The 20418-nt window shown below is 42.5% G+C and overlaps 1 protein-coding gene across 21 annotated transcripts in view; it reads left to right on the forward strand.

Moving 5' to 3' along the window:
- LOC116951355 (myelin transcription factor 1-like) overlaps window positions 1-20418 on the forward strand; it is a 291238-nt gene that overhangs the window by 69068 nt on the left and 201752 nt on the right. Inside the window, exon 4 of one of the 21 annotated variants that reach the window (XM_032969903.2) lies at window positions 11509-11621. The exons of the other annotated variants lie outside the window; for them this stretch is intronic. The gene's annotated coding sequence lies outside the window, so the exon portion shown is untranslated. The remainder of the gene's footprint in view (window positions 1-11508; window positions 11622-20418) is intronic. 21 annotated transcript variants of the gene reach the window in all.

The raw sequence follows: 20418 nt of genomic DNA on the forward strand, positions 1-20418 counted from the left end.
TTGTTGTTGATATATGGCATTCATGAATGCAGCAAGTGATTGGCTTGCATTTAAAGTAACTCCACAATGACATAGTTGTGTAAATGCTGGTATTACCAGATGATGCACACACATTGTTAAGTACGATACAAGGCTGGAAGCCTCTGCCTGGTCCACCATTTTCTCTCATCCATTGCTGGGAGGTTGTGGTGTGAACTCTCCCACTCATGAAACGTGATTTTATCCACCGGGAACTTCCCATTTTACCATCCAGATTTTCTGGAGGATCAACATTTTCAATAATTCATAATATAACAAATGTCACTTTATAAAATTAGTTAATATGCACATACTGTATACGCATTAGTGCCTCGGAATCTTTGGAATTGCAGTGCAATATAAATGCAGATTATTATAGTATATTGGCAGCTTCACATCACCTTGGGCAAGCACATAGCCTGTTGTGACTAATTAGATCATGCTAGCCAGTGAAATTGGGCTTCGTGTTTATGTTGGATTTATAATGTCCACATTCCAGTAATCACTGCTGCAACTGCAGAGATTGTCCATAACCTGTGTTTAATCAAATCAGCATGCTCCACCTCTGCTGCAGGCTGCACAGAAAATTAACGATCTTTCTTAATGGCTGCAATGGTTTTTTTTGGGTTAGTATTCAGTCTGCTAACGTGACACGTTATTTGGAACTTGCCTTAAATTCTTCAATTTTTTGCATGTTATAAATTTCGGTGGAGTGTTGCAATAGTGTGTTGCATAAACTGCATACGTTAGTGATTTTCCATCAGTCTCATCTTAATACAAAAGGCCAAAAATTGTACACGAACAAAATAAACGAATGGCTTGTCGTGCGTGCTAAATTCCAGTGGGCTGAAAGCAGTACAGTGACATTTTGTGCACATTTAAGCAGTACTCTATGTATTTCATGCTGCCGTTAATGCACTATTTATTGTAGGTACTGTATACTATCGGCAACAATAATACAGGAATATGCGAGAGTACGTGTTGCAAATTATGCCATTTAGTTAAATTGCCAGTGTTAATTTCCCAAGAATGACGTTTTAACGCCAGTGCAACGAGGAGACAGATAGCTTGTTCCATGACCTGTCAATATCTTAATCAAAAGATTGTCTCAAACTCACCAAGTTGCCTTTGGTTGTAAGAGATTAGAATAACAATGAAATGCCTGTGTCTGCGTGTGTGCGCTATTATTAAAGTGCAGAAAAGCCCAAGCACCTGGATTGTTTATTGGATAACACGATTAGTCTACTTTCAGTCATACGTCACGTTTCATTAATTCCTCATATTAAACTAAATACATGAACATAGGTGGATTAAATAAGGCTGAACTCGTATGTGTAATGATTATAATCACAATTATGACAGGTAGATGCAAATAATACAATATTATAGGATATACTCATGTATCATGTGAAATGACTCTTTGGTCATACCCATACTAGGATGTCATCCTGCTGTGACATCTGCAGTATACCCACATGCTTGATGTGAACTGCTGCATTGCTATGTGAAACACAATCTTTAAAACACGTGCAAGATTTGCCTGCAATTGCCCAAGCATGAGGGACTGCTCACGTCATAGGCACCCACTGCTATTTGTCTCTGCTGGAAAGACCAATGGTGGGGCAATATTCATAACTTCTCTTGGTCAGCTGCATTTCTGGGAAGATGGTGACGAGCACTTGTTGTTGAAAGTCCACGCGAAGTTCCATGTCTGGTCACTCTCACCACTGTGAGATGTGTTCGATATACAAGTACTGTAAAAACTAAATTTGTTCACTTCTGCTGAGACACATTGGAAAAGATGAAGCGATATAGGCGCATTTCCATGAATAACGAGAAGCCTTTGATCTTTTTAACCAGATAGCACCGTGGAGACGATTAGACCTCAACAACAAACCACCGCAGTTGAGGTGCATTACCGGAGGCATCACAAAATGGCAGATTGGAAAACTACTTTTAGCTTATTCTTGGGTCTTTCGGTAAAGTCACGTAGATAGGTTAGAAGAAAATAACCAAAAAAATAACAAAAAACTACGACGTTTCGATCACAACACAAGCAATCGTCATCAGGAGAAAAAATAGCGGGAAAGCTGCTGAGGCAGGATGTTTTAAAGGTTTGAAATGGTTGTAGCCCAAGGGTCATAAGCGATGTGGGCGGGGCTAGTGATGTTAAAGTGAGAAATTTGCATGTCAATGTAAGATCGCAGAGCTACCTCCACGACGAGGAAGCTGCGGAGGTGGCCATTGTATTGTGAGAGATCAGCATGTCAATGTAAGATCGCAGAGCCACCGCCACATCGAGGAAAACAAGCAACGGTGGCTGTGTTAGTGAGACGTTTAACCTGTTAATGTAAAGACATTTAACCTGTTAATGTAAAGACATTTAACCTGTTAATGTAAAACCAGAGTCGAAAATAACTACTAACATCGGAAGGTAGGATGGAAACATCACAGCCAGTTATGACTTAAACTCGTTAATAACGTCCTTCCAATGATTGCTCAGTTTGTACCATCTTCTCGTTTGAAATTGTGTCTGTGTCTATATTTATGGATGGCTTCATGAACGAATCTTTGTTGATAGCCAGTGGGCTTGCAAAGTACCTTCATCTTAGAGAAATCAATTTCGTGTGAGTCCACCACATTACAACAATGATCAGCCACGGCCAAGGTATTGGTCCTACCATGTTTCAGATCTGCTTTATGTCGCTTAGTTTCCGGAATGTAACTACTGCTGCAGACCCAGCTTAGTTTGTAGACGCCGGGGTATTGCATGTCAAGGATCACATCCTTCACAGATGGGATCAGATCACGAATTTTATGTACTGTGTTAAATCGAACCTGGATTTTGTGTTTGCTCATGATTTTGGACATCTTTTTCAGTGACCCCTGCTATGTATGGCAAGGTGATGGTTTTTATTGGGTCCTCAGATGGTTCTTTCCCAACGGTAGGCTTTACGGATTGTGTGGTCTGAATACCCATTCATCTTGAGAGCTTGGTGTATGTGTTCCAGTTCACTGGCTAGGTGATGATGGTCGGAAATACATCGAGCTCTATGGTGTAGAGTTTTGATGAGGGAATTATTCTGGGCTGGATGGTGGTGGTAGGAATCCATATGGGTGGCTTTCCTGTAGACAGAGTGTCCCATTAAGCCATCTGGTCTCTTTTCAATTAAAACATCCAAGAATGGTAACTTGCCATGCTTTTCCACCTCCATGGTGAATTTGATGGCTGGGTGTATGTAATTAATGTGGTTGAGGAATTGGTTCAGAGCTGGTCGGCCATGTGGCCAGATGACGAACATGTCATCTACGTACCTCTTCCACAAAGACGGATGTAGAGTGGATGCCTGGATGTCATCTGTCAAAATTTTTTCCATGAAAACATGTCTTTACATTTACAGGTTAATCGTCTCACTAACACAGCCACTGTTGCTCGTTTTCCTCGATGTGGAAAGAGATCTTACATTGACATGCTAATCTCTCACAATACAGTGGCCACCTCCGCAGCTTCGTCGTCGTGGAGGTAGCTCTGCGATCTTACATTGACATGCAAATTTCTCACTTTAACATCACTAGCCCCGCCCACTTCGCTTATGACCCTTGGGCTACACCCATTTCAAACCTTTAAAACAGCCTGCCTCAGCAGCTTTCCCACTATTTTTTTTCTTGATGACGATTGTTTGTGTTGTGATCGAAACGTCGTAGTTTTTTGTTATTTTTTGTTATTTCCTTTGAACCTATCTACGTGACTTTACCGAAAGACCCAAGATTATGAATTCCTGAAGTCATCAAAGCTTTAAGTAAAGATTTACTTTTTGCTTCTATAATACCGTGAACCTGCGAAGTTTATATCGTTCACCTCACTTTTAACAACAAGGTGAGCGAGCCCCCGTACCCTGCCAGGAGAGTGCCCACCCCGTGTCACGTGATGCGTGCGGAGCAGCGAGGTCATCACCAGCAAGTGGTGGATCATGTGGGGGGAACACCGTGGTGAACTGTTGGGAACGTGGCTATGTTCACAATGTCATCTACTTCATCACCCCGGTGGTGAATGAAGGCCTCCCCATGCCATATTTGGACTTGGATAGTTCGCCTTTAGGCGTTCTCTGCTCTGACACTGGTGAGAGTCGAGACCATAAAGAAGGCCGTCTCTGGTGTAGGCCAATTGGTTTCAAAGACAACGCAATTATCAGATCATGTTTGTTTGCATGTTCACCACAAGTAATGTGGTTATTGCGAACGTGATTCCTTACAAAAGGTGTCTATTTGGTGTTTAAACACCTTAACACCCGTTTTATTGCCAGAAAGGGTAAAACCTATTGTTATTTTTTCATAAAAAGAGTAGAATTGACAAAATTATCTCTTATCTGTGAATCAGTGGAGGTTTGTATATAATGTAAGAATGTGGGCATTAAAATAATATATGAATAAGTGAAGGTCTTTGTACCAGAAAAAAAGTTTTAATACAAGAAAATGATGTGGCCATACAGTTTTACTTAGGAAGTGTGAAATATAAAGAATCATATCTGAAGCAATCAACATTGGTTTGCACTCCAATCATTAATCTACTGTACGTTGACTCATGAATTCCCCCCCCCCCCCACTTTGTGCAATAGCGCAGCTGCGTGGTCACCACATCTGCGCCTCTATATAAGGAACGAAACAGGTGGACTTCTCCACAAATCTGGCTGTCGCCTGATGAAGCTGGTTGTAATTACTGGCGAAACGTTGTACTCAGTTCGTAAATGTTGTGGCTTGGCTCTCCAACACACCGGTGTAGTGCTGTACTAGTGACGAATTGGCCACGTTCTGTTTACGTGACAACCCCTTACTAGTTGGCTGTGTCGGGTGGTGGCGGGTTTTAAAACCTCTATTATGGGTTTCTATACTTTTTCAGGCGAGCCATACATTGGTACATTTGGCCAATTTTTACGTAAGGAGTGCTTAGCACGTGGTCTGAAACCGGAGTACCCAGAGAAAGTCCACGGGGATACGAGGTCCCACAGATAGCTTCACGAACCTATTTGGTTATTTTGAAATTTCCTGGCCACCTCGCAGCCCAGAAGTATTAGAAGCTTCACAAAAGTACAAGATCTCCAACCTTCACAGACAAAGCATTGGATTACAGGCCTTTGTATTGTTTATTTTGCATATTTACTGATATTGTATGTATGTGTGTTGAACTCGCACCATACTCAGCCAGCCGTGCTAATATGTATATGATTAACCACTTGTCAATACGGTACCCACTTGATCTTTTATAGTGTTCGCGAGACACAAAAAGGACTTTACCGCAATAGTTAAATATGGTAAATGATACATAAAACCACAAGTAGATATATGATAGTCTCAAATAAAATGTTGCAATCTCTTATAAAATGATGACAACAAAAGCCTTTCCATTATGCAAAGTCTTCCTTATTATATGAAATTTAAATGGACAAGCCGTGTACCCAGAGGAACCTGCATTTTGTCATGCAAAAAATTGCATGTGTATGATTAATTTTTCATCCATTTAATATTCATTATATGCTAAAAATGGCATAACCATGAATATTAAAGTATACTACAGTATAATAGTAATATATATAGGAATAGCACAGTGACATACAAAGACAAAGATCCCCCATACAGCCTTTAACGGACTGTTCGGGCAAGTGCCGTTCGCGAGCACCTATGAAGGCTGGAACGGTACATGAAGGGGCTGGGTGGCCAGCACCACGCCCAAACAGTGGCATATGACGGTACAAAACACATGTACATTCATATCTACATTTTACAGTGAGTTCCTGTATGCCCTTAAATATATTTTTATTCACATTTGAGATTTCGTGCGTCGACCTTCCATGTTCCATCGCTGTGTCCTCTGCCATGCAAACTGGGTGTTGCTGACACAGCAACGTGGTCGCTTGCAATATCCACATTGCACCTCCGATCAGCACGGTTGGCTACGTACGGTGCGAAAGAACTTCAACCAACATACATACAAGGTATATGAGGCAAAAGGCAGTGCGCATGGACTTTAACAATAAGCAATCATTTAGTACATTTGGTATACTTCCTATAACGCAGTGACCATCCCCAAGGTGTTGTGGTTCACAGATAAAATCTGCAAGTAAGGATCAATGTCGCTATGTGTGCTCTCAATTGAGTCATTTGAGGGGTGATTTTTCAAAGTTTGTCAAATTTCAACCGTGACGCCGGAATACAATGGTCTATTCGTTTCAAATTACGTAGGGTGTGGGGGATCCTTAACGTCCACCGTCAAGCAGACAGCGCGTGCTTGTGAGGTTCATTCACTCGCAATATTGCCCAGGGCAGCCGCCGGAATTCGAGCCACGTAGTAGCTCTGCTACCGCGAGGCCACGTGACCATCCTTTAACATCGACGAAAAGTGGGAGCACATTGCATAAAACATGCGCAAAGGTGCATTGTGCACTCACAATAAAATATACGGCCCACGTGCCCAAGGTGTGCGACCTATCAGCGGTGCTCAGAGCACGGCGTTTTTTTAAATCTATGCATGGAGAACAAATCAATGGACTCGTGCCCTGTGCACACCGCGAGGATGTAAACAGCGCCTGTGCCCTCCAGGACACTGGGAGGGGCCCCCTGTCTCATCGCCAATGCATTTGTCCACAAGAGACGAGGTGAAATTTTAAAATTCTCATTTGACCTTGGCTTCGTGCAATCTGATGGAAAGCCCGTGATTCCTCCGTGCGGTATCTCACGAATGTTGAGACTCTAATAGACCATGAGCCCTGCTTCATGCTGGTCGTAAGCGTACAGGACTTGAAGTGATGGTTGGCCTGTCACCGGAGAGACCATTTGAGTCGAGCTGTGTATTATGTATATACGTTGAACTTTTTTCGCACCGTACATAGCCAACCGCGGCAATCGGCGGTGCGGGGGGAAGGACACCAATCTAAACACAAAAAGCAGTTTTGTTAAATGTTGTTTTCAATATAGATTGAAGAGTGCATAGCCCGAGTGGCTTCCTAGTATCAGAAGGAAGAGCATTCCAGGTGGCCGCAGAAGCGCATTTGAAAGCGCTAGCCAAAAGCCGGTAGCGAGGATGATTGGAGTTCGCGTGATGGTTATTACAATAAGTGGCATTTATACAGCGCCTCCCAACCTCGATTCGCAGCAGTGACTCAAGTCGAGTTAGAATGCAGTAGCAGTGAGACTCTTCCTTTTAAACACTGTGACTCTATAAGGCCTGCACGTTTGGATACATCTAAATAATTGCCACTACTGTTATATACGCCGTAAGTAGCATGACACTATTTTGTATATCAATGACACTCAAACATCACACATACAAAAGAGCTATTCCATATATGTTTTAGATTATAAGAAATAAAAAAAAGATTAGGAAGAAAATCGTATTCTTCTTGATATGTACCTTGTTGTAAAGGGAAAAAACCCATAAAGTAAATGAAGAGTACATAATATACAGGCAATTAATCCTGTGCAGTTTAAACTGAAGTAAGTTGACTAATACGGCTGGGTTGAATAGCGTATAATGACCATGGCAGGAACATAATTTGGAATTGCAGTGCTGCGCCTTTACCGTTTCGGTGAAAAAACCGAGAGGGATGTTGTGAACGGGGATGTCTTTTGCGGACTTTAAACCGTGACACACACCAGTTGCAACACTTTAGAAGTTGAAACGTAATAAAGAGCTTTCACTTCATTCATTAAAGTAACATTTGCCATTACATTTGTTTGAGGCGTGATCTGAAAGTCCATGGGCTGAAATACGACGACTCGATGCAGACGCCGTCCGCGAATGCACCTGGGAGGAGTAGATGTTTGCAAGAAGAAAAATCATGGAAGATAGAGGATTAATGATCTAAAATCAACCCTGTCAGATTGTGGTAGCTACTGATAGCAGCTGCCCGGGATGTAAACCCCTGTGCAGCGATTGATGATGATCATGACGACGATTATGATGATGGCTGACGGCAATGATCACAGTGATGGTCATGATTGCAAACTTGATGATGATGATGGATGTTGATGATTATGGGTGCTGATGATGAATGACGACACCCCCGCGCACGGAGAACGGACGAGCGCACGGATCCTGGGTTGGGTGTACGACGGAGGGGGGTGGGGTGAGTGGCCACCGCACAGACGGCGCTGGGAGGTTGACGAACGCGCGCTGTGCACCAACCACGCCGGTGACACGCGGCGCAGTCTGCCGCGTGCGTGCGTGCGCGCGCGAGACGTGCGGAGGGCACAAATGTGTGGCGGAGATGCGTAACGCGTGAGCGGTGCACACGCCGTGCTTTTTGGCACAGCAGTACCACTCCCTCCGGGGGGGGGGGGGGGGCAGTCGGTGTACGCGACTGCCTTATTTGGCGGTGCTGTGGGAGAAATTGTTCCTTGGGGGTAGCGGGGAGGGAGGGAAGGAGGAAGTGAAATATATGTTTGAAATAAACTGAATGCAATTTTTTTGGTACTGAATGAAATGTCACAAAAATAAAATAAAAAGGAACGCCCATAAAGAAGGGGCCTTAGCAGATTCACCGATCGCGTGAGTCCACCGTGCGTTCCGGTAGCGGCAGCACCTTGATGTCGTGTCGGCTGTGGGGAGTTTGATGAGAAGGAGCTGGGCCAAGAGGCGAGGGTGGCATGCAGCCCCACACCCACCACGCACCCACTCCCTTAGCCGCCACCCAGACCACGCTGCTTGCGTGCAGCACACAACACGCACGCGCGTGTGTGCTTGTGCCACGTGCGTGTTGTGCTCATAAGCCAATGCGGGATGATTGCGAGAGGGCTGTGCGTGTTCGTAAGCACACGTGCCGGCTTCACGGTGCAAGAGGCCCGTCTGGATGTCTTGTGACCCCCCAATGAATTGTCTGGTTTGTTTTGTCAGTAAGGTGGTTTATTTAAAACAGATGTGAATATGCAAGACTTTCGGGGTCAATTAATTGGGGGGTCACAAGACATATAGCACACCCTTTCGGTGCAGGGAGATTTTGTTTTTTACAAGTGGACGTTGGGGTAAGATTATTGATGTGACCAAGCTGGATGTGTCAGCCGCTAGCACCAGAAATACAAAAATTGTGGATGTGAAATTTATCAGAGGTCGTGTTTGATTAAAGGCCGAAATAGTGATTGTTGATTTCTACTTTTAGCTTGCAATTTAAACGGGCATTAACGCAACGCACATTTGCGGCACCAGCTGAAATGATGAAAGGCGGCAGTGCACAGCAGCACACACGTGCTTGCAAAACAATTAAGAGATGGGACGATTACGTCGATCGCGGGCACAGCTGAGAACAGCGATGTTGTTTCCCGATCAAAATTGTCCGAGCGATGAAACCGATAATCAGGAAGGGGAATCGATTATTGAAATAATCAGAAATCTCAGCTTCGCAAACAAGATGTGACTTTGTAAATGTAAAAAAACTAACACAGCCGTGTATTCTGCAATATTTACACCGTGTAAAATGTTTACACCGTGTACGGAAAAAATACGTAGTGTAAATAAATCAACTCACGTTCAACTATACATTTACAATCTAGATTTGAAGTTTTCGTGACTGCAGGGATCCATACTCTTTGGTTCTTTCGGTAAAGTCACGTAGGTATATAAAATAAATTAAATCACGACGTTTCGGGCGCAACACAAGCGTCCGTCATCAGGCGGGGACAACCACAGCAAGAAACAATTGCTGAAGTGGGCAAAAAGGCTGCTGTGACAAGAGGTTATATAGGTAGGAGAGGGGCGAGGAGCAAGGGAGGAGAGATAGAGAGGTGGGGTAGGGGATTTGTGGTTGTCCCCACCTGATGACCGACGCTGGTGTTGCGCCCGAAACGTCGTGATTTAATTTATTTCATACCTACGTGACTTTACCGCAAGAACTCAAGGAGTATGGATTTACAATGAGTGAAATAGCCTCTCCCACTGTGAGGCCTTGCAAAACTGGCTGGGAAGCACGTGGGTTCCGTTTGGCAGGAGCACGTCTCGTCGTGACACGGGTCCCTCCATTTAATTACATTTTAATGTTGGCGGGTTTTTTTTTTATTACCCCAAGTACCGACCGAGGCACGTGGTTACCTCTGAGCTCACGACGAGCAGCGAGCAGCATTGGAATTCCAAGCACTTCTTGTCTAGACTTAGATTAGGCAAGGTTAAGCTTATATGTATTTTTTTCCTTTTCCGTCTTTATTTTTTTTAACCTTATTCGATATATATATTTTTTATTTGTACAGCACGGTGCAGTGTTCGAATTTAAGTAATTAATTGCATTGACATATTTTAGTTTTTAAAATTCCATGAAGAAATATCTTTGCGCCTCTTTATTTTAAAGCGTGATTTTTGTTGATGACGTTTAATCTTTGAATATTGTTATTTGTGATCCATTTTCATTGTATATTCCGTTTCATGTTATTAAACTCTGACATTTATTTGAACCAATCCTTGTGGGGTTTTTCCGTACAATTTCTGTTTCTTTCGTTAGATTTTTAATGATACGTTCCCTCATTTACTTCTGACTTTCTGTTGCTATTTTTTTGTGTATTTACATTGCATCTATTACACATTAAAAACAATATGTTATGTTAGGAAAACGCACGAGTTTTGTATGTATGTACTTTTTGGCCCAATATGCAGGTCCTGGTGCACTGCTAATACCGCAAGACCAGTTGGAAACCTACGGTTTTTATCCAACAACAGTAAAGGTCCATGACAAATACAATATCTTGAAAAGAAGGTATCTGAGAGTCAAAAATTACATTCTTAAGAATGTATATTAATTTCAGAAGCTTCAGTGGCAGGTTTGCTGCATTCCTCCCAGACAACACGAAGGCCCCTCTAATTTACTATCTTGCTTCCTTGTTTTTACCCATGGGCTGAACATTTAACACGTACTTGATCACTATTATTCTATTAAGCAACCGTGTAAACAATCGTACTGTAGTAAATTGAAAAAAAAGTTTTGCTGGCTGGCAAGCGGAGAGTGGGCGGTGGTGATGTCACCACGCTTATCTCCGTTATGACGTTGAGCCGGGTTTGTGACGTCATACCCCCTCCCACCCACCCAGCTTCCACTGCGGCCATGAACCCCTTACGCATGCACGGGCAGTTGTAGTGATTTCAATACGTCATGATTTTTTTTTTACATGAGAAATATATTAAAATTAAAACCTAGGTTGGCATCAACATTTTTTTTTAAATTCAAATATCAACCTGAATAATAATGTAAAAAAGTAAACATGTCAACTGCATTTTATGAATCCTATTCCTCAAGCCTGTTGAATAATTATAATCGTCCTTGGAATATTTGTCCATTCCATTTCACATGCTGGTCTCCATACTTGTATATATATATTTATTTTTTGTGAGGAGGTGAGAAAATGATGTACATACAACATGACCCTTTTAGAGCAATGATTAGGTCTTTTTTTTTCAGCAGACAAAACATTTTTTTTTAATTCCAGACTATGATGCAGTGTGTTTCACCTGTCGCGCAGACGCAAGTCACGATCCCCTGCCAGCAGAACCAAGCCCGCTGCTTTGCTCTCCACAAAGCTGTAGACCAGCCTTCACCACTCTCATTTCACCTGCACTGTTTGCAACTCTGGAGGTAATTTACACGCATTGTCTTCACGCAGACTCGACTCAAAAGCAATGCCGTACGAAGCGATTTAATAGAATAAATGCTGCAGTAGACGCTAAGCGAGATGTTAATATACTTCTCGACCCACACCGACAAAGGCTGCCATGTTTGTCATATATATTATTAATGAAGGGACTGTATGAGACAGTGAATGTATTAATGTGTAATGCATTGGGAATTTGAAATAAAGTATTGGTATTGACAGGTACCTGTTTAAGATGCTGACATTAGCCCGTGTTGGTGAACGGATAAGCGCATTGTGGCAACGCAGGAGGATAGGAGTAAAGTGAAACGTTGCCGCAAAAAAAAATAGGCTGGGCTGCTTTTGGTCATTGTTTACTTTTCCAACAAAAATATAATGAAATCAAAGTCGTTATTTGGATTTGGAACATCCAACATTGGTGCTGCAAACCAACAGCCAACGTTGGTAATTTATCTCTTTATTTTTTTTATCAAGTACCCTCTTGAGATATTTCGACTGGAGACCCTTCTAGCGGCAGTGACATGAGCAATGCAATTGCAAGGATGCATCTTTCCCTCTGTTTACCAATTGTAGAAGTGGCTGTCACACAGCTGATTGATTCGAACGCAGCAATCATCCACTAATTTATTTGGTAAAATTATCAAAGCGCTGCCAACTTTCACGTAACCTGCATCAACTGTAAGAGTCGTCCAGATTTCAAATTTGGAAGATGTCCCACATGGCATTGCAGATACCACATCATATAGGTTATATCAAATTGCAGCCATTCCTCGTTTTCAAGGTCTTCCATGAGAAACAAATGAAATTCATTTGGCCAGCACTTGTCGAATAAAAAAAGTCCCTGATATTTGAACTCGTGTGAATATATGCATGACTGTTAGTGGCTGCTGCCTGGACCTAACCCACATATCGCAAATAATATACAGTGCTATGGTGTGCCTCTAAATATACCCGTCTCTTATGAGTGAGGAAAGGGTATTGTGACATGATAGCCTCAGGTCCGCACCTCCGATTAGCACGGTTGGCTATGTAGGGTGGGAAATAAGTTATACATACAAGGTCAAGGTTTATTTCTAAGTCCCGTTTTTGTGTTTGTTTAATGTGAAAGCATCATTATATACAGACCTTAAAATGTAACCACGAATCCTACTGCTCTTTTCTTTTATGTATCTTAGAGTCCATTACAAGCGTTTGCCGAATTGGACATTCATTCCACATTTCTCTGCACAATATAATGTTATATTCATCGCAGTCTAGAGTTAGCTATTTAAATGAGCTCACAATGCGCTGGCAAGAATGTTTTTTCATTGTAAGGGAGTACAAAGGAATATCGCCCACAATAGTCATGAAGACGTACAACCAAATCGATCTCTGCAAGGTTCCGTGTACGCCGATGGCTGCTAACATCAAACATGAAAAGTGCTTTTATAGAAATGTACGATGTTGCGCATAAAACCAATTACATGCATAAGCAAGCTCATTTGTTCAAATGTACTGTCATCGTGTACAGTGCCAATTAATGTAGGATGAAGCTATGTGGTCAAATTAATCATTGCTCAGTCGTCGAATTGCGTGCACTCGCAAGCCACTGTAATTGATTATTGTAATTGACAAACATCGTGTCATTGCATCGATGACAATTTTATTGTCGGCTTTCGTGGTCTCGGATGTTTGTGATAATATTATCGGCTCTGTGCGTATCCAAACACATGAAACACACCCTTTTGAGATGCGTGTGAGACAGTTAAACATGTAACGCGTTATAATACGGGTATCAGCGATGCTACCCACTGGTGTGATGATTGGCACACTGGAATTTCAATACCGGGGCGTGGCAGCTGCAACAATAGAGTAAGTTTTTTTAAATTCACCACCCTGCCGTCTGCTCACCCAGCATAGTTTTTTTAATCATTCATTTGACCAGGTAAGGCGTCCCCACTGAGCTATGTAACCTTTTTTCAGAAGCGACCTGGCCATCACAAACGATAGCTCAACGAAGTGGCTAATCACGTGGAAATGTATAGCAGCCGAATACTCTAAACGCGTGATGTTTATTCTAAATGTGGAGGGAAAAGTCCACGCGACCACGGGAAGAGAGACACGCAAACTCCAAATGTGCAGCAGCAGGCGTCAGGGTCGGGATCGAACTCACGACCTCCTGTGTACCAGGCGAGTGAGTTAACATCTCATAGCCACCGTGGTGCCTCCACTATAAATGAGTACGCCGCAATTATCCGATGGGCAAGACACAATGTGGTGGGGCAAAGTGTCGGTGCCACCAACCTGCTCGAAGTCGTCAGGCCAGCATGAACGAGTAGGCTAAATACCCCTCCAGAAGGGCTTTGCACAGCACCATCGAGTGGAGGGGCCTTCCGCCAGCAGTGACGTGACGATCAACTGCAGCCCTGTGCCCCTAACAGAGTATAATCAATTGTTAACGTTTTAAACGTGTTTTTTTATTATTTAGCATTCGTAAAAATTTAGACATTTTATTCTCGAACAAAATCATTGAACGGTTACGCGAATTTGCTTGTACCGGAATGTATTTTAAAAGGGGGGGGGGGGGGAGATACATGAAAAGAGCTCGTATGAATGACTGCCATTGTTGTGTGGCCGGAAAGAAGTTAACACGGCACACTAAATAGTCTCGCCGCATTACATTTGACAGCAGTCTGCAAGCCTGCTGTCGTTGCCTCATCAAATGTATGCATTTTTATATATATTTATTATTGCATCGTTTAATCAGTTTTACATTCACGGTATAATGTGCGCCACGGTATTTAGGAAACAGAAATAATTAGACCCCCTATTGGCAGATCGCATATACAGTCGCAAAGTAATTAATTTATTTTCCCTATTCTGCGGTGAACAAAAGCAGAGCCGTTCCGAATGACAACCTGTGTCAGAACTGTAACGCTGTAATAATTCAGCACCACAGTTAATTTAAATTAAACCATGAGAAGCTACTGCGAGTAAATAAATAATATGAACTCAAAATGTTCATTGGGTGTTTTAGGGATCAAACACATTCATGCATGAATGATTTGTGATACATTCGCAGCTATAAGGCTATATAGCAGGAACCTTGTGTGCATGCGTTGCAGTCTGCTCGCTCATTGAATCTTCCCGGGTTTTTTTTTCCCTCCGTTAACTCATTGTATCTTCCGCCCCGACCAATATCTGGTTTCTCAGGTCAACCCCCTCCGCGCCCCTACCCCCACGGATAGCCCTTTGAGTGGGACCTGATTATTATCAGATTAAAATATTCCCTTCAGGCCAGTTTAACACTCAAATCATCGACCTGAGCTTGGGCCGTACCGGGGGGGGCGGGGGGGTGGGGGGTGGCAGCCCGCGTCTCCGTAGCGGCACGTGGCTCTTTCAGGACTGCTTTGTGACGTCACCTTACTAAGGGTCACTATCGCCGTCTCGGATTCACCACGCAGTGCATTGCGGCTCATGAAATATTAAGATTTTTTTTTTTTAACCGAATTGGAACAAAAAGTGGCTCTTCTTGTTATTTTGGTTGCCGACCCTTGGGGCATATGAATACATATTTATATCGGGTGCCGTATATAGTGTAGGTGTTTAGATGATAACATGCATTGCTATATTATTATAAAACATTATTTTATTGGGCCCTATATAACTCGAGTGTTCAGGCATCGGTAATAAAAACAGATAATGAATGCCAATTGACTCTGAATTCTTTAGAGAATGAATTTATAGGTAAGCTATTTATATTTTTAAAGTCGTTTATGCTTGTAAAAAAATTGCCAATACATTATTTGTGAATTTTATTATAGTTTGCATATATTTACCAGCATTAATTTAAGGATTACTATCCGTCATATCATCAAACACAACATTACACGATTTATTTGGCTTCATTTGGTAGGTAAATGTCCACAGAATCGGCTTATAATACGTACAGTAATGTAAATCAGAAACCAACCAACAAGATTCTAGATTTGAAGTTTTCGTGACTGCAAGGATCCATACTCTTTGGTTCTATTCGGTAAAGTCACGTAGGTTAAAAAATAAAAAGAGGCAATTCAGATTTACAAACACAGACACAATTTCAACCGAGAGGATGGTTTCAAATTAAGCAATTATTGGAAAGATGTTCTAAATCAAACCAAACATTAAACTCATTTTCAATGGTACAGTATATTTATTCAAGTAGTGGTATCCCAAACTTTCACAGCAGCTTATTTCCCTTCACACCAACATTATGTAAACTCCCCCCTCCCCGTGCCGGTCCAGTACATCATTTTATGCTAATTCCTTTGTCAAGGCGTTTTTTTGTTTCCTCCCACACAGCTTAAAGGACGCGCCCTGGGCTTGTTTGTCTTCACTCCAGTGCTGTCCTCTGGACAGTCCGGTCCCTTCACCTGATGAAGGCCACTTGTGTTGTGGCAGAAACGTCGTGATTTTTGTTGTTTTATTTTTTACCTACGTGACTTTACCGAATAGAACCAAAGAGTATCAACCAACAAGATGCATGTTGCCTTGCCTGCAATCACAATTGTACACTTTTAATCGAATTGGTTGATTGTTAGAATCATGGCATTGTGTCGAACTGGGCTGCATGGAACCCAGCGTGGTGTTCAGGCAAGAGGAAAGGGCCCGTTGGGGCCTGACCAGCTCATTGGATTCGCCAGTGAAATGTACGGCCCATGCCGATGTAATCCATTTCTATGGCAATTCTGTCAATAACGGTCATTTGAAATTAACCCTGGGACGGGCCAGCCGGTATCGACCAGAATCGCCGTTAACCTTTACGACTGATGCCCAGCAGTGTTCGTAATTTCATTCCCGATTGCTGCGTGGCATTCAGGCAAGACGGGCAGGAGGGGGTGGGGTGGGGGGCTTGTGGGGCATGGACGGCCGAATAGGCTGACCTGGGTATGCTCCTTGCATGGATGAGACAACCTTGGTAGTGTGGGAATTCCATCCCAACAATGGATATGTATTACAATCGGGAATTACCCACAGACGAATTGTGACTTCTGCAGAAATCAAAGACGTCTAGTGTACATTTAAACATTTATCCGTTTACTATGTTTTATGAAAGGTTAACTTTTTAAACTCGAAATGACTCAATTTGGATGATACATTGCAATCATAACCCCTGATTGCAGATTAGTGCCCCAGGTCAGTCGTGCAAATGAGACTAGCCTGGTCTCTTGAGTTCTCGCCAGCCTGGTTAAACAACATAAACTCCAAACAATATACTGATAAAAATTATTTTTAAATCAGTAACAATGGAGCTAACATGTTTTAATTGGAAATTCAAATGAATGTGCCAATTTTTTGTCTGCAGCTGCAGCCCACCTCTACGTTTTTGTTGTTAATATTAAACAGTTTGATTGCGAGAAAAAAAATCTCCTCAATTCAATCACATTCTTAGCTTTTTTATTATTTTGTTGTTTCTCGAGGGACATTGCTCGGCTATTGTTTAGGATCTATGTAAAGGTAACTTTGCCATATATATTTGATAAGCTCTTCAACCACAATTCCATTTTTTTTAAAACATAAAATAAATTGGGTGTTAATTCATTCTGTCATCCGTGATATTGTAGATAAGTGATCCCAATTAAGGAAGGGTTTTTTTTGCCAATAATAGGTTCCCGATCTGCGAATTAGATCATTTGCAACCCTCTCTCTTTGCATCGCCAAAGACAGAAGTTGTTTACACAAACATTATTACTGAAATGGTACCTTTCTTGTGAGGGCTTGGCTTTGGGGGGGTCATGAAGCCATCTTTGATACACCACTAGCAGCATGTGACCAGTCTCATGAGCTCTAGTTCACAGATTACCAGCAACATTTATTCATTTTGGAATCATAAAATTAAGGTCACAAGGTCATCATGGTCACTGTTATAAATGCTACAACATCTCGCCATTGCTTCCCATGTTCTGCCAATACCGACATTTTTGCACATTTCATGGCCTTATCCACTGCCATATTTCTCACGACTGGGGATTCGTGAAAACATATCTTATTTGCAGCCCTATTCCGATCACGCGATTTTGTTTCTCTCCTCCTGTTCATGATCCTCAAGGTATGCAGTCAAGTCATTCACTATCTAATGATCTTCCCTTCGAATGGAAACCTCTGGATGCCACTGCTTTTTCTCTGCCGATAAAACGATGGTGTGTATTTGTGGCACTGCCAAGTGAAGTACCAGAAAAAAAGGTTCTGTGTGTACTTTTTATTGCTAATTCAGTGGCACACAACAGCTCCTGTTCTGTTTACAAACAGGGCGAACCTGAACACAGGCCGTGTCCCAGTTCGCGTGTTCAGACAACCCCAGGAACCGAGCCGCGTTTTCTACAGCCACCCATATACAACAGGAGCCGACACAATTACCCAGGCACACCCTGGGCAATGAATGCTTTCTTTCTCTATCCCGCCAATCAGATAAGCATTGTTATTATTTAATCATCCCGCATCCCGATTGGATCCACCTGTTTCCAATCAGGCAATGCGACAGACGCCTCTGGGATTTCCAAGAGCCGGCAAAGAAGTCTGCGGGCTTCAAAATAGCCAACGCTTTTTTTTGCTTCTTTGGCAATAGAATGCAATGCTGGCTCGACCAGCACCGCGAAATGGGCAACCCTTCCTGTTGCACTGCCCCACGTCTTACACCCGTGTCCTGGCCATTTCACCCTCATTTCGTTTCATATATCTAGAGTGCTTTACTGTCAGATTGTATTTAGAATTTCCAAATTTCCTTTGCTAACTGGCCATGAAATTCCCAGCCTCGCCCTATACACAAAGGCTGCATGCTTGTTACTCTGTAAAAAAAGATTCAAGGGTGAGGGTCAGAGCACCCAGGTGGGTGCCACTGAGACCTTCGGTTAAAATCCGTTGCAGCCCCCCTTGAAAACAACAAATGTCTCAATTGTAGCGAGTTGATGGTCTCGGCCTGGTCACAAATAACCCGTCATTACAGTAAATGTAATTTTGCTATTATGCTAAGTTCTAGCTCTGAGAATGAAATATATAAGTTTAACTTTCACCTGATGTATACTTTGTCTCTCACAGGGCAAGCGGTAAAGTGCTGCCTGCTATTGTGGAAAATAGATCACTTGAAGAGATTTTAACAAAACAATGGCCGAGGTATACCTAGCTCTGCGATCTTACATTTACTTGCAAATTCCATCTCTAGCCCCGCCCACTTACCCTTGGGTTGTATCCATCTCAAACTTTTGTAACCTATGGCTGCAGTACCTCTCTCGCTATATTTCTTCCTGCCCCAGCAGTCCACTTACTGTATTTTTTCACCTGAAGACGAGTGCTTGTGTTGCGATCGAAACGTCGTGATTTTTATGATCTTATTATTTTTCTATCTACGTGACTTTACCGAAAGACCCAAAGAGTATTTCAGCAGTAGTTTTGATATCGGCAGTATTCTGTGATATCTCCTTTCCAGGAATGTTCTCTAACACAGGGTGATGCACCACTCTCTGAGGGTTCTCAATAGGGTTATCTGTCCCATAACACGATGCTGATAGCACAATTGAGTTAGAATTTGGGGGCCATATTCCATCCCACCTTGGGCGGTAGACGCAGTGCATTGTGGCCATGGAGTAGATGGGGGTGGGGGGCATGGCTCCAAAAGTGGTTGGATAGTGGGGCATGGTGGCACAACTCTTGGATGGTTAATGTCACATAATTTACACCAATGTGTGGCAAAGAATCACCACAAAACCTCGCCAGCCACACCAAGGCTGGAAGGGATGCCGCTGCAGCGTGAGATTGTAAATCCGGCCAGAGGCGTGGTCTGCCACATACATGCCCTCACACACACACACACAGCCGTACATACGGATTGATTGGATGGAATAACTAGGGACACCATGAAACTATTAACTATTTTTTAAATTTTTTACCAGATAAGGCCCTCTGAACAATGTAGCTCTTTTTCAGAAGCGACCTGGCTGCAAATGATAGCTCAACGAAGTGGCTTATCATCATCACGTTGAAATTTATAGTAGCAGCCAAATACGTTAAATGCATGTTGATTCTAAATGTGGAGGTAAAAACTGGAGGACAAGGGGGAAAAATCAATGCGACCAGAGGGAGAACATGCAAAGTCAAAATATACAGGAGGCGTTAGGGTCGGAATCGAACCCACTAACCTCCTCCATACGAGACCTTGGCATCAAAGAAGCGGAACCAGCTGATGGAGCTGAATTAGTGGACATTTTTGCATTTTTTTACGTATAAATAAAATGCATTAGTGAAATGATGCTTCGAAACGTCGTGATTTGTTTGATATTAATTTATTCCTACCTACGTGACTTTACCGAAAGAACCAAAGAGTATGGATTCCTGCAGTCACGAATGCCTCCATCATTCTTTGATTTAAAATTGGACAGAACCCGATGTTGCATTACAGACCCATGAGCCTTTTTAGCACGCATATATACGGTGCTGTTAATGAAAAACTTAACAATGGTAACGTTAGAGGATACCCAATAGAAAAGGGGGTTCAGCCATTGACTACGTGTGGAATATAAACTATGACTTGGATTTTATGATAGACAAATTACTATAAAATTCCACTGGGCCTAGCTTTTGTAGAATGTGGAAAAGAATTTGATTCAGTGGAATCGACAAGGTCGTTGAACGACAATGAAATCACTATTGGAGCAATGTAACTGGAAAACACAACAGAGATATGTTTAGCTTGGACAATTATTGATGGTGGGGTCAGACTCAGACAAAATTATAGAATAAAGAGGCAGTGATAGCAGGATGGAGTGCTTT

This window comes from Petromyzon marinus, chromosome 3, assembly GCF_048934315.1.
Source record: "Petromyzon marinus isolate PM22_M1 ecotype Great Lakes invasive population chromosome 3, UKy_Petmar_22M1.pri1.0, whole genome shotgun sequence".
Taxonomy (NCBI): domain Eukaryota; kingdom Metazoa; phylum Chordata; class Hyperoartia; order Petromyzontiformes; family Petromyzontidae; genus Petromyzon; species Petromyzon marinus.